Source organism: Tachypleus tridentatus, chromosome 10 (assembly GCF_004210375.1).
Source record: "Tachypleus tridentatus isolate NWPU-2018 chromosome 10, ASM421037v1, whole genome shotgun sequence".
In the NCBI taxonomy this organism is placed as follows: Eukaryota; Metazoa; Arthropoda; class Merostomata; order Xiphosura; family Limulidae; genus Tachypleus; species Tachypleus tridentatus.
The window spans coordinates 74122258-74146341 of NC_134834.1; the positions used below are offsets into that span (position 1 = coordinate 74122258).

Below are 24084 nucleotides of genomic sequence, written 5' to 3' on the forward strand. Positions count from 1 at the left end.
TTTGAAGCAGGGAAGTAACTGGTGAGGGAGAACTTAAAGTTTTAATTTAGACAAGTATAGTAATATTCTTGTGCAAGTTTTGTAGATTGTTTTCTTCTCTGCAAACATCATCACATAATTAGCACAAGTTAGCTTATAATGGATTGTAAAGTCAGTGCTATATTTATTACACTAATGATGACATCACTTGGAAATCTTAGCAAATTGCTTATGGGCTATGCCTTACTAGTTTGGTATTCTATATAATATGCTTCTGTGACTTAGAATTCATCTTGTTATCAGTTGAGAATTCAAGTCTTTCGGGAGTTTTACTTTGCCTATATACTTCACAAAACACCTGTCTCCAATTTTGACTATTAATGAGTCTGTGAGAAACATGGTCCTGCTATTGGTTGACCAGACAAGTGTCTTATATTTCACATCCATTTTTTGCCACTGACCATCCAAGTGCAAGATGCTTATCTTTTCATACAGCTGTCGACCATGCAGTTGCATCTTTCCCGAGTGAACCGTTCACTGTCATGATCAGTGTTGTGTTGTGGTCATGTATACATTCAGTGACTTTTACTATGATGATTACTATATGTTAATAGTAATAGTTTCTGTAGATTACAACTAAAGTATGTATCAATTTTGCAAAAGTGCAATGGATAGCACACACTGACTGATTATCCTTTGGTTCTCTCTATGCTTTGTTTTAGGCCTGTTTTGGGTGACTATGGAGGTATGTAACAGCTACATATTAAACTATGAATGCATTGAGTAACCAGTAGAATGCTACTCACTGTATTGTTAATAAAAGACCGTGAGTAACCATCACATAATAGTACTGTTTAATCGTGTATGAAATCTTTCATCATTATGATTATCAGGTTACCAAATTTCCAAAAAATTATGATGGTAAAAGTATTTCTCCTGACTTTAATATCCATAATATGGGTCCATTTATGTTAAGATGGGACTATTATCAGTAATAAAAAAAACATTATAAAACATGAGCAATATTATTATATTTTTTAAATACAAACTTTCAGTTCTTCCTCACTTATAACTCTCCTGTTCCAAATGACATAGCTTTGTCAAGAGCTTTTTTAATAATAAAAGTAATATCAGGTTGCACCAGCATTTCAGTTATCAATTTTTTGTGGATAATATAAAAAATTTTTAAGATGGTAATTTACAACCACTGTGTAAGTTTTCTAATTTGATGAAACAGAAAAATAAATAAATCAAAAACACTAACAAATTATAAAAATGTTAATATTTTAAAATCAAATTCAAAACTGAACTGATAAGCAATATACTTCCCCTTTAGGAGACACTATCTTTACTTTTATCTTTATTAAGATCAAAGGAATAAATTAGAACTAACATTTTCTCCCAGTAGTCTTCTCTTTTCACAAGTCTAGCAAATAAACTATTTAGCCTATGTACTTTATGATGTGAAGGAGTTATACTTGAGAACCCACAAATATGTATTGTGTAGAGTCAATGATGTTAAAGAAAAGTGAACACTTTAATTTAGCAGAAACCCTCTTACTATTCATTATGCCTTTAAAATACTTTCACATACATGTAGAAAATGTTCAGTGCTATAGTGTAATTCTCAACGACTATTATTAACTTCAGTACATTTACATAACTAGTAGTTCCTATGAAAACATTTTCCTGGCAATCTACTAATTTAAATGATATAAATGTGTCTGTTAACATACTTTTACAAGTTGGGTATGCTGGTTACGTACATATTAACATTATTGAAATGATTTAACAATTTTATATAGTTTATTGAAAATTTGAGGGTAACATAAGAAGCATTCATTTTATTAAAACTCCCTATGCACAATACTTCTGAATTTTCCAGTAAGAGAAAATAAATTTCTAAATATTTGTGTAAAACTACAAACAGATGGGTTACTTCTATTTCTTTCTTTTTTTTTAAATAAGGTTTGTAATTGGCTATCTGTGATTTAGATATGTTTATCTCACATTCCATAAACACAACTGTTGAAAATAACAAATACAAATCCTCAAGTAATTTAAACTGTTAAACAATTAAGTAGCTAACTTTCCACTCTGTCACATAATACTTAAGTTTACTTTCCACTGCAAACTGATACTTGTACATTAAGCTAGGTTAACCACAAAAACAAAATGTAACTGTACATTACAAGAAGAGGCAGTGAGTATTAGCTTCTCAGTTCAGGTGTTTAACCATAATTGTGTTAGTTCTCTTACACCAGTGTAAATAACTACAGACAACACAGCTTCATTTAAAGAATGAAAAAGAACAAATTATTTCTTTCTTTAGATTATAAATCTCAAATTTATGATGTGAACTCTTCAGGAAATATAACATGTTCTGGAAGTTGACAACCTGGCTGTTTTAAAATCTCACTTGCTGCAAAGATTCCACATCTCACACAAACTTCAATTGGCTTTCCTTTAATATACTGTGCAAGAAATCCTAGAATTATAAATTTTATTTTAATAAAACTTATAAACATCTGCAAGCTGTGCAAACAAACCAGATATAAAAATCATAAGCTCTTTAAAAGCATCTAAACCCAACAGATCTCTGAACATACCGTACTGTACTCAACAGAATTTGATATACCTCTTAATAACAAGAAACCCACTTGAAATAAAAAATATATCTCAGAACGTTGTTCTCTCCTTATCAGTGAAAGTGTTAATTACTCATACCAGCCATTTTGAGATGTATATAAAATTTGATATACATATACAACATTATTATTTGTTACATACACAGTGTAAGCAATGAATGTATGATTGTTACATCACAACAAATAATATTTTAATATAAGGTTATACTTCTTAATGCTTTCAGTGCCTTTCATATTGTGCAATGTTAATCACATGCAAGTTTTAAATTTTAAACCATCATAAAGAAACTCCTTAAAGTTTTTAGAAGTTTTAAGATTCATGTAGGTAATGAAATAGTAAACGTTTTTTTCTTCTGTATCTAAAAATAAATATGGTAATTTATTTTAAGCCTCATTTACTTTAAAAGTTATTTATTTAGTAGAATTATACAGTAAATTAGCAATTTATTTTGTATATTTCCAAGTGTCTTAAAAATGTTTTTGGAGAAATAAAGGATATGTTTTTTTAAATACCTCTACTGTATAAAAATATATATATATAAAAAAAAGAGAGAGAGAGAAGAGAAAATCATTTGTTCAATTAAAATGAATTACGAAGATTTTCCTGCACACCCATCTTTTCTTTTTCAGAAAATTACCAATCCCTTTTTTAAGCTCTTTTGAATTGCTGGCCTTCAATACTGCCAACAACAACTTATTCCATTAGCCAATCATCATTTCAGAAAAGTAAATCTGTCTTAGCTACTGGTTAACCAATCTTCTTCAATTCTAAAATATACACAAAAAAGTAGGTGCCTTTTTCCTATCAGTTTCCCAAAGAAGCTAACAGGCTTCAATAATGCCACCTCTTAATATGGAAAAACAGGGTTATCAATGTATCTAACAACTTATCCTTCATAATCATCATATCTCATTCCAATATATTATTAATGTTGTGAATATTAAAGCAACATATCTGTAAAAGAGAAATTTTTTCTCTGATGTATTTCTGTGATAACAATTCAAAATTATGTTAACACTGAAAGACTTACCACCAACAAATGCATCTCCTGCTCCATTTGTATCAATAATGTCTTCAACCTTTAGTTGCTTTACTGGATATTTTGTGACTTTACCTTCTGCAAGCATATAGTTAAAATTACATAGGGTTTTTCTCTAATAATAAAAACTTAACAAAAATTAACATCAAAGTTATAAAGCAGACTAATCAGGAAGCTGGAATGACTTCATATACATTTCTTGGATAAAAGATGTGCTTTTTAGAATGTTAAAGCAGTGTGTAAGAAACTTGGAGTATAATGTGAAATGTGTTAATTTATATAAATAAACAACCATCTATAGCTGTCTTACTATCTTTAAGTTAAGAAATTCCTGACAACAATGGAGAACTGAACTATACTAAGCATGTGTTTATCTTATTACAATTAACATATATTTAAGCTGCATTAACATTTTTAGTTTCACAGCATATAGCAACTGAAGGTATTGCATACTTTTATGTAAGGCTATTCTTGTTGATGTAAAAGGTATAGTAGAAAATTTATAATACCAAAATTGAAGGTTAAACCCAAGTGGAAATGTAATTTTTCTTATACTAGCTTTCAGATAGTATGAAGTTTCATAAAATCGTGTGTTTTGGATATTGCTACTAGAAAATGAGAGATAAACAACTAGATTGCGTAATCTTTCATATAGAAGACGTGGCCTTTCAAAAAATAAAGCATATTTTTTACAAAGCTGTACTTTTCTGCAGTTTTGCAAGAAAAAAATGTACATATAAGTTACAAAACTTACTGTTCACAACTATTACAGGGCCAGGTCCTTGCGTGATTACAGTCAGTCTTGGGTTATTGTTTGCCTTTGGAAGAGAGCAAATCTTCAAACCTATTTCTTCCAGTGATTCAGTCTATAAGAATTTAGGCTAATAAGTAATCATTGTTTAAAAATAATTTTTAACTGTTGCAATTCTTTCAGAAATTGATATAAAGATATGGGGTGATTAGTTTGCCTTAGAAAAATATAATTAATGAAACTGTTCACAATCGTTAAGTTTCAAATTAAACACAATTGATATTCTAAAAACAATGTTTTAATTTTTACAAATATAAAAGTGTAAATGTTTAGTGTATGTGATACATCTTTTAGTCTTCATGTATGTTAAAATTTGGAAAATATAGGGGGATATATTCTAATTTGTACATGTTACTTCTTATGTTAATAAAGATCTCACCATGACAAAATGAATAAACCTATTTTTATTATTAATATTTCATTTTCATAATTCAAAGAGGTCTGGCCTGGCCAGGTGGCTAAGGCACTTGACTTGTAATCTGAGGGTTGCAGGTTTGAATCCCAATCACACCAAACATGCTTGCCCTCTCACCCGTGGGGGCAGTATAATGTGATGGTGAATCCCACTATTCATTGGTAAAAGAGTAGCCCAAGAGTTGGTGATGACTAGTTGCCTTCCTTCTAGTTTTACACTGCTAAATTAGGGATGACTAGAGCAGATAGCCGTCATGTAGCTTTGCGCAAAATTCAAAACAAATCAAACCATAATTCAAAGTAATCAAGTTATTAAAAGCTTACTTTCAGATATGTTGTCATATATAGTACTAAAACAGGCTATTTTGTCAGATCTGCTTATCTGTATAAAATAGATTACTTTGATTATTGTACATCAATCATTTTGGCATGATTGAAATTAGGATTTCTGAAAATTTTTAAATTCAGTTTTACCCTGTGATATAAATAACTTGTGTGTATATAAAACTTGGGTAAACTCCTTTGCATGTCATTTGTGCTTTATAATATTACTTTGAAAGATTTTTAATTTTTCATTTATTTTCATCTCAGTGTAAAAAATATCCATAGTTTTGTAATTTTGCATTTTCAATTGCATTTTGAATACATGGTTAAGTGAATGAAACACGTTTACACAAAACATAAGTCAAGCGATATCAGACATAAATACGTGAATATAAGTTATTGTGCAAATTTTCAAAATTACAACTTAAGTTCATATATTGTTTCATAAAAGCAATTGGCAAGGTTCACTTCAAGCTATGCCATCAGAAACAAACAAAACCATTTCAGCTTTACTATTTTCAAAACATTTTAACAGAGCTTCCATGGGCCAGGCACCCAGGATTTTGTAGAATATAATTTTTCATGTTCTTCTGAATCATTCATTCATTAACTAATGCTTTTACCTAAACCTGATTAAATAAAAAGTGACTGCCACACCTTTTGTGGAAACCAGATGCATGGCTGATCACAAAACAGATAACATTAAATGAGAAAGTGTACTGATCTTGTGTTGATAAAGCAACATTAATACAGGAAAAGATGAAAATGACTTGTGTGTAAGTGCGGTACTTGTTGGATATTCCCTCAATGTCAGTGTGGATGCAAGAGTTTATAATCACAGGTCAAAATGACAGGAAAAGCATATGACAAAAAACTACACACCAAATTAAAGGCATGAAGGATTCATTACACTATTCCATTGGAGAGTGCTGAAGATGAAATGTTTTGCAATACTTCTGAGGACCCCTTGGATTTTGTGACACTGAAGAAATGAAGCAAACCATTCAAGAACTTAAGTATGAAAGCAATACATTCAAGGTGTTTTAGTACTCCAACATGGCACAGGAACAATGCCTATTCAATATGGCAGTTCTTTGGTATTATCTCCACAGTGAAATCAAACTTTCCAAATGAAGAAGCTTGACAAAAGGCATTAAATTGTTTGCATTTGGCATGACTATATTAAAAGTTCTATGCATCATGTTACTCTCAGGAAATCCAGATGGTCTTATGAGTGTGACTGGAAACAACATTTATAAGAAATTTGATGATACAAAACTATTCTCATCTGCCAACTATGTGCAACAAGTTCTGCCAAAGAAATGTATTCAGAGGAAAGATATACTTGCACTGCTATGTTAGTCAATGACATTTAAAAAAAGTAAAAGACAGATGGTACTTTTGTTGATTGAAATCTGAGTTTCAGGCAGAACCTGCAGTACAATCTGCCCAGCATTACTGAAAGTGGAAGATTACCATTTATCTAAGTGATGAAAATTATCCACTGACACCAAGGTCAAACTTTTGTATCTACTCTGAAAACAAAGAAAAAGAATGTGAACAAATAGTCAAGAACACAACAAACTGTTTGATCTTAGCCAAGAGACTGAGAGGGTAAGTCAACAACACAATACCACACATACATCATCTACTGTGTACTGTGGGAGTCAAAAATCTTTGATAGCATCACTAAATCTGTGAATTTTTTTTTCTGTAAAACTTGAAGGGGAATTTTAGTTCAACCTAATAATGCTAAAAATTGGGTTTTAGCTCATTCCAGAATGATATTATATATCAAGATCTGCCATACAGCTTAAATGCTCTCTGCCTGGCCTGTGGAAGCATTGTTAAGTGATATTTAAAAGTATAATTTTGTGGTTACCTCATACTTTTGTTCTTCAGCAAGTGCTTTCACCTCCTAGAAAAAGATATCTAATTTAATACCATAGCCAAGGATGAGTGTATTTAATAAATATGTTTGTTACTAGTTTCATTTTGGTGAGAACAAACTACTGGATATTTTTAAATCTAAGTTGTTCAATACAATAATTACAGAGCAGATCTAGAACTAAGCAATTACTAGTACTTTGCTAAATGACTTGAAGTAGAGCACATTATTTGATTAATGCATGTTCCTACAACCCTCTTTCCCCTTTCCATACAAACAAAATAAATGGTTGTGTGCTAACTTTTTAAACCACTCCATTATTCTAACATGAGATTAAACTTTCAATCTCCATTCATTGTTTTGGGTTTTTAAAGTAATTTTTGAATTATCCTTGAATTCATATGAGAGATTTCTTCTGAAGGTCAACATTTGTACATGTTGTGATAAATATTTTGCCAAACTTCTACATTTCATACTTGGTGAATGAATTGCTAATGTTAACTAAACATCATACATTGGTCATCATTATGTTTGTTTTTAAATATGCAGTGATTCCATAATTATATTATGTAAATCAAATAAATTGGTAAGTGAATAATGGAAACAATTTACTTTCACCAATAAAGATAATAAACATATCATAAAATAATTAATCAGTTCACTAATTTATTTATATGTATTTTGTATCATTATCTAATGTACTCACTAAAACAATAAACTTAATTGCAACTCAATAAAACCATAGTTGTTCTGATAAAAAGTAAAAACATGGTTATTTTTAAACAGATAACCGAATAGCAACAAGACACCACTAATTTTTAAGAAATCTCCAGTCATGTGTCTTAGTAAACTATTTGTACCTGATGATGAGAAAACCAGCCACATACATCATATATTTATTACTGAGTTAAACTTTTGATAATGTTAACCAATTCAACCCATCTCTAATATGTATGTTTGTTTACCTTAGCTCATGCTACCTTTTTTTTTCCTCCAAAGTTACAAATAAATAGGTAACTATAAAAAACTTAAACTTCCATTTCCAAAAATTGTTTTTCAAATCATTCTGACATTGAATGTTTATAAACAAAAAGAATATTAAGTGAAACAAAGTTACTCATCAATGGCAATGTAAAAGTAGGATCTGGATTGGGTTTTTTAAATAGTTATCTTTATATAATTTTGCATACAAATATGCTTTCCAATTTTTTCTGTTATATATTTTTTACACCTACCATTTCATTTGCAAATAAAATGTCTACAAATGGTAGAATTTTCATCAAAGATTCTTTAAAGAGGTGACATATGAATGGAGCAGCAAGGTTTGTGGCAAAAATTTTGTTGTAGAAATTTGCATGTTTCCCCACCTCTAAAAAAGAATCCAAAGCAGAAGTAAGGAAAAAACCCTGCAAAAAGACAACAACAATTAATATTTGAAACAAAAAAACAAAAACAACCTGGTATTTCAAAAAAATAATGAAAAATGTTGCTAAGTTAGATCCAACATCATGAAAAGTTGTATATAAAAAGTCTCAATTATCATGTGTTCAATATCATTAACTAACAAAGACTCAGATTTTCAGAAGATAATTAGTAACTAGCATGAGAATTATTGTTTGCAAGTCTAATCCTAACAGTTTCAATAATGAAATGAGGGTCCTTATGTCAACTTGTAACCATTATATTAACATCAATATTAGTGGTTATCTGACCCCAGAATTAAATATATTGTAGTTCAAACCAACTGGTACATGCTTGGCTGAAGCAATGCCATGAATTACTATGTATACATATAAATTTGCTATTACATGTTGTGTTGATAATCTTAAAATGCCTTGTTAAGTTGTATATTGATGGCCAGTAGATTGAGGGTGCGTGTATGTTGCAAGATGAAAGCAAGCCTTATTTGAGTTTAGAATTATGGCAATCAGGATGGAACTTAGCTGATTTGCAATTCAACTGGTAGGAAGTGGACTCTGAGTGTAAGTTGAGGCTGAGGTTTCCCTGCTGAAGATACAATCAGAGTTACATTTCTTACCATACTGTTTTGTTATACATTATTTCATTTACTCAAATTTAAATTTATTATTAAGTACACAGTGTTTAAAATTAAGAGTTGGTCACGTAATTAGTCCAATGTGTTTTGTTTATATCTACCAACAAAGATTTGGTAATTAAGAAGTATTTCTTATGCAATAAGTATTTACTGTTCCTATCTTCCAAAAACTAATGCAACTGTTAAGGTTTTCCTTCGGAGCCAACTATTACTGATTTAAACCAATAGATGGCACAAGTGCATGAATATGTTATATTGCAATTAATTGGTGATCCACTTTAAAGGCAGAGCCTATGTAAAGTACTATTCCTATTGCATTGAAAAAGATCTCGTGTGGCATGTGACTAATTCTTCCTATTAGAACTTGTACGCTATTATTAAAGTTTTTCAACAATTGGACTAGCTAATATTTAGGAATGCTTACAAGCATCCATGGAAACAAAACTAGTAACAAAAAATTATTGCTGCTAATAGACAACACAATAAAATTGCCAATCCTCCAGTTTATTAGAGACCTACAGTAAATTGTTCAATAGGCACCTTCTGTTCATAGGCCCTACCAGCTGTATAAGTTAAACCACAAGTTGGATAATTTTTATGTATGTAAATTATAAATTCTGGTTTGAAATTCAAGTATTTATATATGAATAATGTATACTTGCTGTTTATCTGTGTTAATACACTGTAGTTAAATATCGACTGTATATTTATGTGAATGTAAGTACACAAACTAATGAGTTTCTACAAAAATATATTGTATATAACTTAAAGATGTAATAAAGTTTTTACAGTAAAATGTGTATTTCATGTTCTTATGCTTATTATTTGGCCCTCTAACACTAACTTTTAAGGAAAATTTTCTTTTCATTGGATTCATAGGTTTTGCAGGCACTGTGCTAATTGTGCCTAATAAATAATCTGGCCCTGAATACATGCATATTAAATATTATATCGTAAAGCTAAATTTATGGTATTGGATCTGAATTATTATTATTATAGATCCTCTTAGCTGAGTGCACTAAAAATAAATGAAGTAAAACTAAAAACTTACAGATTATTTTCTGATGTTTAGTTCAGCAATATGTGAGCTTATACAACTTCATTAGCACAGAAAGGCTGTCTAGACACATTGTTGTGAATATAATAAACCTGTATTTTGAGATGGACCTTGTAATATAAATTCAAAATGCTTCAAGTAAAGAAAGTGTAAACTTTATTGTGCATGAAAGATATTGCTTAGTAAGCTATTATCAACAAATTTTTACCATGTTGAAAATGATGCTTGTGTTAACAGTTCCTTCTTAGCCACATTCACACACATGCTAGTTTCAAAATTTAGAGTGCTCATACTATAAAAATTAACATTTTTTATATTGTATATATAATTACATATGTAAAAATGCCAACTTTGCATAGTAAGATCACAGTGATTTGTGATATTGGTTTCATTTTACATGTTACACAAAATCTATTATCCATACAACTAAGATCTAATTGGAAGTGCCCCATTCTACAGAGAGCCAGTTCAAGTAATCTGCTTGAGGCAAATTACAACTGCACTGTTGAATTAGTAGTGTACAACTGGAAACCAACATGATTATAGATAAACGAAAAAAAGAGAAATTTCCAAGAGATAAATAAAACTTGGCAAACAACACAATTATGTAAAGCATGACAAAATCCAAGAATATTCATAACTGTGTAATAAGTTGTTTTATAAAACAACTTGCTAGTTTTTTTTATGAAAATTCCAATAGTGACGATGTTGGGAAAATATTTTCAACACATGAAGTGAAAATAAATAATATAAAACTAAAAATGCAAATAAAATCATTACACAAATAGTTTGTATGATTGTGTAAAACAAAAAAAAAATTAGATTTGCAGTTCATTATACATAGCAATTTACAAGATGTTTAATTAAGATCCCAGAAAAATCACAACTGGCATCACAAAAGCTAGGCCAGTTCGAAACTGATTGAAAGTAAACAAGTTGCACTTTTTGGAGATTATTTTTTAATTAAAAATATTATTTGTAATAATACAATGAAATAACTCCAGAATATTGAAAAGCATTTCTAAACTACAGGGTGTTCGGAAAGTCACTGTGCACTTATATATTTATTAACAGACATGTTTCAATATAGAATACAGGAGGTAAATATGAATGACAATTATAAACAATGTTGAAAGTGACCCCCATTGGCATCAATACAGGCCTGGATCCTTCTTATTTTGTTTCTAAACACGGCTATCAGTTGCTGGCTTGAAATAGACTGAATAAAATATGATTACAAAACTGCACAGTGACTTTCTGAACACCCTGTATTTTAGTAATGTATTTTTAATATTCTTTATATTACCTAATGAAAACTAATATAAATCCATATTGTTTGTAAGGTTGAACTATGTAGCTTTGTAAAAAATATATCAGAATAAACAATATAGCCATTGTTTTGTGATATAATATTGTAAACTCTAATAAAGTGAACAGGCAAATATTTTTAAACTTTTATTTACACTAACAAACACATTTGAAAACAAACATTTGTAACATAAAGAATGATTCATTATATAAATACATAAAACTTGTAGGAAGACACACAATTAACAAACAGAAATCATAAGTCCAATGATGCATTTTCATCTCAAACAAAATATATCAAAACACAGGTTCCAAGAAACCTTTTAGAAGGTTGTCTATATTTCATTTTTTCTTCACTTCCACCTTTCTTTTAGCCTCAAGAACAGTTTGGTTCTCATAAAATTATGCTCTTTTCATTCTTGGATTTATTGTTTCTAGCAATAGTGCATGAAAATAAAACTGCTCCAGTTTAGGAAACATTTTTTCATTCCAAAACTTGTCATCTCGAGCGATTTGTTCAATACCTATTTCGAGAGGTATTCAAGTAATGAAACAACAAGATATTTTACCAGTTATGTGAAGTTGATCCTGTACTTGATAATAATATGTAAGTTTATCTTTCAGTTTCAAAGTATTATCAAGTAAAGTACAGCACAAATCTTTAACTAACAGTGCAGCTTTTAAAAAAAGTCATTCCCTTAGCTTTAAGAGGGAATTTGACTTCAATAACACCATCAAAGCCTACAGTAGTATCGGGGGAGGCTACTAAGTATCCTTTCTCTATGTCCACAAATGGGTCACTTTCTTGTACTTGGTTTCCAGTTTTAGTTGCCTTTACTGTACTCTAGTACAGGTGTAGAGGATGGAGAACTGTATAAAATTATTTTCACTTTAGAACTGCACAATGTAGTATCCTTCATCATACAAATGTCTCCAAAGTAAGAAGCAGTAAGTCGTTGTCTCCTTTCTGACCTCCATGAAGAGTTGTTGTATTGACCTTGTGTGTTTTTTCAATTTCCTCTTCTTTTGTAACCTGCAGTTGTTTTTTTAACAAATCATTTTTCAGCTGTGAACTTTGAGTGTGGGAGATCAGTCTTTTCTAACTCAGACCTGTAATCCTTCTTTCCAGTTATCCACAAATAGAAGTTTCTTGGATTTCCAGCAATTCTCTTTTGCCTCAGTAGCTAAAAGTCCTTTGAGAACCATCATATCCTTTGAGTCTGAATTTTAGTTGTACATTTCTTTAAGAGTGCAGATGGACTTCTTTTTTTACTGGATTTTCAGGCCAGACTATGCCATGCTGGGCCAAGTTGAAATGCTAAACCTGTAACATATGCTTATCCACTGTAAGATTTTCATTTTAACCTACAGATCTGTTTGCCACCAATAAACCTTCTCACAAGATGCATACAGGTCTCTGCTAAGTTGCTCGTTGAATTACTTATCATATGATGTGTCTTTCTGACTAATGCATCAACACCAGTCATTAGTCTGCTTATGGTTTTATAAAGCATGTTATTCAAATAGTTTGTTTTGCTGTCAGTTATTTATTCATGGGAACAGTAATAGGATTTTAACTTGCTATGATCACCAAATATATGGTAGTGTGCATTCTTTAGATCTTCCTTTAGTTTCTCCACAGAATCACTGTTTTATGTATTATTCCAAACAGTTCCAGAAGCATATTTCTTCAATCTCAATATTCTGTCTTTCCTAATGTCTTTGAAGCTTTCTGCACTTTCTCCTGCTATTTGGAATAAAGTTTCTGTGTACAGTCTTGCAGCATGATTAGCACATTCCTGCCACCGGAAACACGCTCCACAACTTTTTTATGTTCAGATGAATCACAATTACCAATCATTTCCTTACACTGGAGCTTATGCACCTCTTCTGACTTTTGAAATCCATCTACAACTATGTCAGACTCCACTACACACTACACTAGAAGATCTCTCCTTTCATTGCTGCTGCCATATATACAAAACAAAATTTATTTCTTACACCTAAGAATAAGTGGTTTAATTTGTTTGTTTGTTTTTGAATTTTGCATAAAGCTACTTGAGTTCATTGGCCAATAGTAATCAGTACTCCTGAGTTTGCTGTGTGCCTGTGTCCATGGTTTCTCTTATTCCATCCTCCATTAACAATTATAGTCATACATGAAATTCCATTCATATCCATATCACCAGCTTCTATAACAAGATGTCTTTCTTCACAAACTACTGTCATGAAGTTGCTTACACAGCAGTGCTTCCCATTCCTAAACCACAAAAAATTAAATAATTTTGTTTTACTTGGTGTGTTTATAACCAAAATTACATCATCAGAAAATATCAGTTTGAAAGCCAGAATGCATATTAAAATATTTGATGTTATTCACAAAGACAAAAACAAAAGCTCATATTTTGCAACCAACTTCATCAAATCAGAATAGAAATTACAATGTTTGGCTTATGGAAAAATAAACTATAAATACTGGAATATAATTTCTATGATTTGATGTATATATTTATTTATAAAACTTTATTAGATTCCAATTAAACACATGCACACTTTTACATCTGAATATTTACCTTGCCAATGTTTTTTTCACACTTCTGAAAAGTATTAAAGTTTAAACAGGATATGTTCATGATAGAGCACACTTCTTCCAATTGTGCAAGTCCAGCACTTGTGGAAGAGAGACCCAAACAGCAGAAACATTAGCATCCTGGTATCCTTCTTCTGGTCATGTTCTCATCGCATACCCATTTGAATACTAAAGTACTTTTCAATCATTGACAAAGCTCATGGTGAAATAAAAGAAAACATTGTTTTTTTGGCAGCTGAATGAATTATATGATAACCTCCTCACTTCTGTGATAAAATATACAATTTCAAAGATCTGTCTTCCCACAAGTCTCTCTGGGCCAGGAACGTTGATGCCAGCACATGGTTGTCTTTATTACATACAGTAGTTCATGGGTATCATTCAAACTGAAAAGTAATAAGAAATATATATATACAAAACTTTATGTTGATATATATATATGTGTGTGTATATATGCATTAATTTATACATTGATTCACGAAAACGTACCTTTCAGAAGTGAAATCTGATGTTTGTGGGGTATCAGGTATATCTATAAATGAAAGTCTGCTACACCTGACAGAATGCTTTCTTCTGTAATACTCTCAAAAAGGTTTTGTGGTTCATCTACCTTTGCTTTTTATAAAGTTTTTTTTTAAATCACACAAACTCTCATGATGAAATGTCTTTTTTACCTGTGGGCAATATACGCAGTTTGTGATAAGTGGCCACTGTGTTACCTACGTTACTATTTCATTAGCCAATACCAAGCATTGTCTACTTCCCTAATCAACACTTAATGTTACATGAATGACCTTCGCAAGCAGTACAACGAAAATAAATTAGACAAAATTTCAATGAGCTGTTTCTAAAAATAAAGCTCTAAGTGCCAGTTCAGTATTGTAATATGATGGCAGAATATTTAAAAAGAAAGAGAAGTTGGCCTAACTTTTACCAAAGTAACCATCTTTAGAAAAGAAACAACCATAGCGCAAGTGAATAGCCACAAGTCAAAGGGATAGCCACTGGTCAAAAAATGCAGGAAGAAAAGTGCAGTACAAATAGCATAAGTCCAGTTGACAAGTCAGTTTCAACAAAGAGACAGGAGAAACTGATTATATAAAAATTAATAACAAAAAAGGAAGAAATGAATCTATACAAAAAACAACTCTGTCATGTTCTTAATCACTTTTCAGAAAATGAGACTTGACTATCCCTTACTCTGAAAAATTTTATGAAGGATTTCAATAATGAAATACTTAGCATTTTTAGTTCCTTGTATGCTGCAATGTTAGTTTTTATCCCATAGCTATTCTATCAATGAGTAACTGTAGAGATCTCTAGATTCCTTATATAGTTTACATAAATATGAGCTTTTATGTTTATGATTACATAAAAGGAAAAATTTATTTTTTATGCTTGCATATGTGTGTATGTTTATATATATTGACAAAACTGAGTTGTCTTATATACAGAATAAGTGTACACACACACACATACACACATATATATAAAAGAGATGCCAACTATTTCAAATGACTGAGCATAATGATTGTAGACAGAGCCCGTACAGATATCGTACAACCATTGGACACAGTTTTGAGTCATCCATGTCTGTGGATCCATCTGTGGCTAAACTGTAAACACTGTTAGTAAGTATGCTTGAAATCATTTTGTCATCTTCACAACCCAACATTTGTACAATGGCTGTAGTTTTAGTTCAAGCACAGCATTATTTTTTCGCTATATCAGAGTCTGGGAACATTTTTATGAATAGATGTGCTGCATGATCAGCTACAGCTAGGGGTAAATTATGATCAATTACGAATTGCATGAACATCACTTCTGCATTTATGGTTTCATAATCTGAATTCTTACTCATAAATGTCGTTATCTGCACCATTCTTGTCTTCGCCTCAGCCTTTTGTTGGTGAGATGCCAATTTTGTATGTCTGGAACAATCGTTTATCTCGCCATGTGCCACAGAAAAATCGATGTGACAAACTGTACAAAACGCATGACTGTCATTGACTTTTGATGCAATGACCAGATATTTTGCACTATACTCTTTCCTAAATTTTTGATTCAGTTTTAGTCCTTTTACATTTGCCAGAAACAAGATAATCTGGTGAACGAGGCCTCTCTTTTCCATCTTGTGAACGATCGCACTGGTGTTTCTTTGTCGCTTAGAAAACGAGAAATACCCATCTACACAAGCACTGATGACATAACTATGGATTACCCCATGTACCACCCAGTATGGAGAAGCACCGCACTCAAACTATTGATACACGTCGGTGATACAAATATTTTTTATTATTTCAAGCACAAACATGATTATCGGAAGTAGCCGTTTGGACTATATCTTTTATTTATTATCAAAATTTATTTGTATCTCACTAGAAATTTTCTTTTCACCCATTTCAAGCCATGGGGGGAACAATTTATCACTTTATTGTATAGGCCTATATAACATAATAATTTTGGAGTTGCAACAAGTCGTAATTTTGTCTGTATGAGCGTATAGTCGTAATGTGTACATCAAAATTGCAATGATTAAGCTCAAATCTTAATGGTTGGCATCTCTGTATATATAGTAAACCTATGACTCCTCTAATGCATGTGTATGTGTATTTGTGTACATGTGCATATAATGACAAAAACTATTACTCCTCATATATATATACATACACACACACATACCTAAATATGTAATAATGAATGCATACACGATTATGATACAAGATGATAAAAACCCTACAACAAAAGTGCTTTTGAAGGATAGGCCTTACTTCTGCAGGGGCAAACTGAGAACTAAGTTATTTTTCCCTGTAATAATAATAATACGTAGAAATGCAGAACTCTTTGCAAGTGAAAAAATCAGACCTGATTAATGCAAATAATGGCAAACTAAATATTTTGAGCTTGCTGCCATCTATGATATTTTACATGAACTAATCATCAATGCATTTTCTAATGGCATTTTTTAATTCATCTCTCTTATAAAAAATTGTAGTACCTAAGGAAAGTTATCTTTTTAAGGGTAAATCATAAACATAACTCAAGTGTTTAACCTTGTAGATGTGAGACTACTTATGATTGGTTTTATTTTATGACAGGCTACCATAAAATTGTATGTTTATATACGAAAAACATTTTTAAAAATATTAACCACTCATATATGCTGGTGTGTAACTATGTACAATAAAATTGAGCACTTTAACCACATAACAATTTTGTAGCAACTGAATTTCATATTGGGAAAGTAACTTGTTTATTCATTTAATAAAAACTGTTCAATAAGTGGCCGAATTCATCATGTAATAAAATCTTTAATGTCTTGACTTTTCCAACAAGTTATTTTTAAAACATTTTATTTACCATTCTCGAAAAACACACATGAAATATCCTCTAAATACCTATATAATGGTGATATATAATAAAATCAGACAACTGTCAAGTATACATTATTTACATCTACAAATGAATAACTTATAAAGAAAATCCAAAAGCACAATGTTTAAAAGATCACATAATTCTATTTCTATTATTTGAGCTACATGAAGGATACTAAAATGTCATGCAAAAGAATTTATTTTTTCTGTTGAGTTATATCACTGATAGAAGAAAGCTCTCAAATATCAAAAAGATAATACATGTAAGATACAACTTTTGGATGATTTGTGGAACTACTGGTGTGAGTAAGTGATATTTCTCGATACCATTTTATTCATTTAGAGTGAAAATTAAAATCTTACAGCTGAGTAGAAGTTTCCTCTGGTAGTCTACTAAACGAATTTACTGAAACCTACTTCGAAATAAGTTAAGATTTTAATATATGGGCATGTTTTGTTGAAACCAATTAACTTTTAAATCAACAGCCTATGTCACGACATGACTATACTAATAAAAGTAGCATCATGTAACAGATTTTTTAATAATCATCATAAATATATTTATTAAAATAATTACCACACTTTTTTTTCTTAACATTATTGTCAATCAAACTTCATTCAGTAATCAACTGTCTTCATACAATATGTAGTTTAATAATTAACACTTGTCCTAATCAATCATACTTACCGAAATGTAAAAATATTTTGCCTTTTCCATCAAAGCTCTATTTTCAGGCTTTTCTAAATGAGTTTTAGTGAACATTTTACAAGCTCCAAGTGTTGTACACAGAGACCTGTAATGTACAGTTGGTTCAACCATGGTATTATTGTTTCACTAAATATTGTTTTAGAAGCATTGTATGTATTATCTCAATGCTAAAATTTGCAGGTGTAGCCTAACTGAAACTATTTAAAAAAAAATGTATTACAAAAATATTAAATTCTATCAGATCACTAGTGTTAATAAATATTTAGTTATCACTATCAGATCTGGGAGTATAGCTCCTTGCCCCCCATCTAATATTTCCAAGTTTTTGCATGTAATTGTCTGAATACAAATACAGAAACTGTTTGTAGGTCATACGTAGGCCTTATTTTTCAATACAAATACCTTCTAATATGCTACAATTGGAGTATGTATCTACTAAATCATATATATAATATTCATTTTAGCCTTGTATTCCAGTTTGTTCTGGTTAAAACACAAGCTCAAGGATGAATGCCTGCCAAAATAAAGAGTGCCAGAAACATGATGTCAAGAGATTTCCCACTCTGCCTCTTCTTCTAAGTTTCTAAATAGCAGAGTGGTATCTTTACCCCCCCTTTGTTTTATTTACATTTAAGCATACTACCTAAATAATCATGGAAAGTAAATAATAACTAGAATTTTAAAATGGCCTAACTATTGTAATCTTAAAATAATCTAATTAATAAAACATTGAAAATTTTCTGAAATTCAATAAAAAAGCTAATCCTCTATGTTTCTCATCATAACCATTGCCACACCTGAACAATGTGGCAAAGCATTCCACACATAAAATATTTGAAATATTGAATTCAAAGAAGCAAATTTAAATACACAGGTTATAGCTATACACGTCATGAAAAACATAGTGGTCAAGCCATGCCCTGACTGGTTGCTATGGCCCTGATAACTTAGTTCCTTTAGTTTACAATTCAGTTTTAGTGTATCAGTACAAAAAGTAAAATAACTCCATTAAATACAATAAAGATACTATGAATAATTAGCAGTCATGTTATATAAACATTCAAATATCGAACCTATTTGATCCTTTCGCAGTGACAATTACAGCACAAGTTCCTGTTGCTTCTACGTCACTAATTTGGGAAATGAACATTTACTCCAACTTCTCTTGTCTTTTCTGTGAGTATCTTCCCAAACTTGTCATTTCCAATACATCCAAGGAAGGTGGTAATATAAGGTTTCTGAAGTATCCACTAATTACAAAAAATAAATTCATTACATGAAAAACTGATATTTAATTTGAAATTAGTCTTTCAAAGGATTATTATATATATAAAAAAATGGTTTGTAAAAATAAAACATTATGCAACATCTATTAATTACAAGAGGAACTTAGAAACAATTATCTGCTAGATGTTTATCTTCACACAAGTAACTTTTCCATGAAACATATAAACAAAACACTTTCTTGAAAATATTTTAAGTTATATTTCCGACAACTTTCTGTTATGTTATACAAGTTATAAACAACCATCTTAATAATGGCACCTGTGCCACACGCATTGTATTTTGTGTTGCTCCTCCTGGAATGAACTGAACCTGATATCTAGTGACCATCTCCTGGTAGCTGAAAAAAAGCAACAATTGTATTTTGAAGTAAAAATTACATTAAAACAATATTATTCAAAAATATGAATCACAAATAATGTGTATGCTTTGTTAATGATTAAGACATTTTTATGATTTGATATGTTTCAATATAAATTAAATAATTTGTAATGTGTAATTCACAATAACTTTGACCATTAAAAATAAGTCCCAAAAGTCAGCCACATGAAATTTATATTTTATACTTAAGAAAGTAAGCCATCTTAGTTGTTTTAACTAACATATACTTGAAGCAACTAATAAGCAAGTTATATGCACTTATATAATTGAACTAATTCTGTAAAATAAGATTAAAAACAGAGCTCTTTGATAACACCATGTAATGAAGTTTTTACTTTTACTTGTTCCTGAGCAGAAAGTGTTATTTCTCAATTGCTTATGCCTAAAATAAATGGAAAAAGACCTATTTTTCTCTTCAAACTTTGCTTTTGTGACCTGGGAGCGTATAATGAAAGCATGATTGGAGACTATATTTGGGGGCTGATACGTGAAAGTGATTTACATTACAGTCGCAAATCTCGAAAAACTACTCGCTTCTAAACATTTTTGTATAACTTTAGTATAAATACCTGTAAATCTTGAATCATATATTGTTTTATTCAGACCTTATGTAAATGAAAATGTGTAGATTTGCCCATTTTTACATAGAAAATAGATTTCTAAATTTCATTATCCAGGTCACAAAAGCAATTAAGAAATAACACATACTATCCAGGAACAAAATTTGTGTTACATAGTGTAATCAACTGGTTTAACAGAAATAGTAACAAGGTACGCATTATGGAAATTTTTCAGAGGAAGGCATACCTATCAGTTCTTCCTTAAGAAAATAAATTATTCTTAATATTCTGGCTTAATCATATGCCTTGAAATAGTAATTTAGAGCCACAACTGATATAGTTTTAATAAGTACTTTATTTTCATGTTTTTTGAGCATTTATCACTATTAAAATTAATTTTTGCAAGATTCCTATAATGAACAGATAATTATAATGAAATGGCTTATGTAAGACTAAAAATATCAGAATGAGTTCCCAACCAATATTCATGGGTACTTTATAACTTCAAACACAATAAATACCATAAAAAGGTTTGAGTAAGTTTGTAACAAACTGATACTTGCAATGAATTTATCAGTGCATTTTATACATACTCAAAAGATAACATTTTAAATTAATTTCCAACAATACAATTTTGTTATGAAAACATTATTCATGATAAATTAAACCCATGTATCTCAGAATGGCTGGTATGGGTATTAACACTTTTACTGATAAGCAGAGAACAATGTTTTGCCCTTATCAATAAAAGTGTTAATATTCATATCAGCCATTTTGAGATACGTTTTTATTTCAAGTGGGTTTCTTGTCATCAAGAAATTCAAGCTATGTGCAGCAAATATAATGTAGAAATGTTCAATAACAAGAGAGAATCTCACATGGATGTGTGTCTTTCATCTGCACGAATAGCATCATTGGGGTTTAAATCATACCTGAAATGTTAAAAAAAAATGTTAATGGTTGACATACAGTGAAATTTTTCTACAGTAGTAAGATTCTTTTTTAAAATAAAATGACACATAATTTCCAAAAAACAATTTAATTACAGACCTTTAAATAAGTCAAACAAAGCAAATACTCTTGTAAGATAAACTTTCAAAGATTTTCCTCTTTTTTGTTTTAAATAAAACTAGACAAGCAGTGCTTGGTGTGAAAAAAATTTCAAGTTTAAAAATAACGAAACTTTAAACAGTTAAATCCCTTATATATAACTTATGGAGCAACAGAAAATTTTGAATATTTATTGCTAAAAGGACCAATTTTATGTTAACTTTATTTTGATTCACCTAATATCACGAGACAGAAACAGATGATTTGTTTTGAATTTCGTGCAAAACTACTCGAGGGCTATCTGCACTAGCCATCTCGAATTTAGCAGTGTAAGACTAGAGGGATGGCAGCTAGTCATCACCACCCACTGCCAACCCTTGAGATACTCTTTTACCAATGAATAGTGGGATTGACTGTAACATTATAATGCCTCCACAGCTGAAAGGGCAAGCATATTTCATGTGATGGGGATACAAACCCACAACCCTCAGATTGCAAGTTGAGTGCCTTAACCACCTAGCCATGCAGGGCCCAGAAACAGACACTAAGCTTTTGGATCATATTCAAGTAAAATGTAGAAGAGTTTATGATTTCTAAAGTTTTACTGACAGGGATTATATAAAGCAATGTAAACTCATACTGTGAAATATTCGTCCTTGTTAAAGAAAAAAAAAAAAAAAAAAACATACTTTTTTTCTTACTGTGGGTGAGTGTTTTCTTATAGCAAAGCCACATTGGGCTATCTGCTGAGCCCACCAAGGGGAACTGAACCCCTGATTTTAGCATTGTAAATCCATAGACCTACCGCTGGACTAGCAGGGGACATTGTTCTTACTGCATCCCTTGTTATAAAATTGGCAGGAAATAGTTTCAGCATGAAATAGTAAGGAGCATGTTAAGTATTTTAAACATCCACCATCACCATTAAGTTAATACTGTCATGGCTTTTAATATTAGTGAGAGTAATTTTAGTTTATTCTTACTTCTTAAGAAATGCTTCATCTGTGTGGGCTAAAATATCTAATAATGGATCTCCCATACCAAACAGAAGTCCTTCCCTGAAACAAAATAAAATCAATACATGATAAAAGGAAAATAAAAAGGGATAATAATACATGGTGATTTAGTTTTGCTTACTAACCAACTTTTCACAGACTTTTCTTGAACAATTTACCTAAATTAAAGCTTTATTGGTTAACCATGTACCACCACCTAGCTGAGTTATTGAGAAACGATATAGCTTGAAGTTGCAGTATATACATTTACTACTAAAGCAACATACCTTAACTCGATATGGATAACAAGTTTCCCATTATTATTTATTATGCTTTAACTTAAATATAAGGATCTGAATAATAACATAAATAAAAAAAGGAATTTCTTTCAAAATAAATCAGTAATGAAGAAGTTTAATTTGTGGTATAAAAAGAACAGCATTGTTCATATTTTCATGAATATCGTTTGCTTACACAACGGCATTCCTTGTATAGAATAACAAAATAAAATCTACAAAGAAAATCTGTAATACGAAACAATGATTAATTCAAATCTGCGATCTTTTATTTGTATCAGACACACATAACTTTACACAATTAACATTACTAATATTGCATCTTTTGTGTTCTCACACATACGCAGGAAAATATACACACCTCAAGTTCAAATCGCCATCATCTCCGACCATTCTTTCTGATTATGAATTCTCAAATCACAAGATCAAAACAAAATTCTTTAAGAAAAACACATTCCCTCCATCAGTCACGAGGTTCGGCAAGGCCCATTATGTAAAGCGAAGGGAAAACCAGTTTTTTCAACCATGTTCACAAAACCACTATCCACATCAGAACTCTAATCCAAAACTACAACAGATTTTATGGCAGTGAATTATCTTGGATGTAAGTAAACCCGTTACCGTATTCAAAAAGCTCTGTTTTTAAGAAAACTGATCAATTATATTCATGTTAAAGCTAGGATTGGTTGAAAAATATCTTCATCATGGTAGGCCCTGTCCAAATAATAATTTAAAAAAAAAGCATAATGGCCACTTAAGAGAAGCCTACCAGTTGCTTCCAAGGCAGGCGAAAGAATAAGGATGTTACTATAGGCGTCACGTGATTCTTTTCACAGTTGAAGTTCTTGTATAAAGTTTCACTGAACAGGTACAAATACTACTTTATATGGAAGTCACAAAATTTATATATATGTGTACCAGTTTCAAATTTTATTCAATCATATATCAGTTAACACTATCTAGGTAGAATTATGCATAATTAAAACACAATGTTGCGTTTACAAACAACAAATTGTACAGACTCCTAAAGTCGAAATATTAAAAAAAAAAAATCTGCATCACAGAAAATTATTAAATCCCTAAGAGATAATCACCAATCTGTTTAGAGATCTGTGACGTGCAGGAAATAATATAGTCCTACCAAGAAAAGATTAACATATTAGTTGTTAATGTTTTGTAATTTTGGCCCAAATCTGAACAAGATTGAATTTATAATTACGTAACGCTGACCCAGCAAATGCACATTGATGAAATCTACAACGTTATGTATTACATGTTGTGACACCGTTGTGGCACTGTTAGACGTCAAAGGTGAAAATA

General features: G+C 30.7%; 1 pseudogene across 1 annotated transcript; it reads right to left on the reverse strand.

Moving 5' to 3' along the window:
• Positions 1-1766: 1766 nt before the first annotated feature.
• Positions 1767-23563, reverse strand: LOC143229586 (uncharacterized; annotated as a pseudogene). The gene is made up of 11 exons (XR_013015950.1): positions 23126-23563; positions 22457-22531; positions 21302-21355; positions 19744-19822; positions 19272-19448; positions 18178-18283; positions 8340-8510; positions 7099-7134; positions 4422-4533; positions 3659-3745; positions 1767-2467 (listed from the first exon to the last, which is right to left on the reverse strand). The product of XR_013015950.1 is annotated as an uncharacterized LOC143229586 (transcript).
• Positions 23564-24084: the final 521 nt, after the last annotated feature.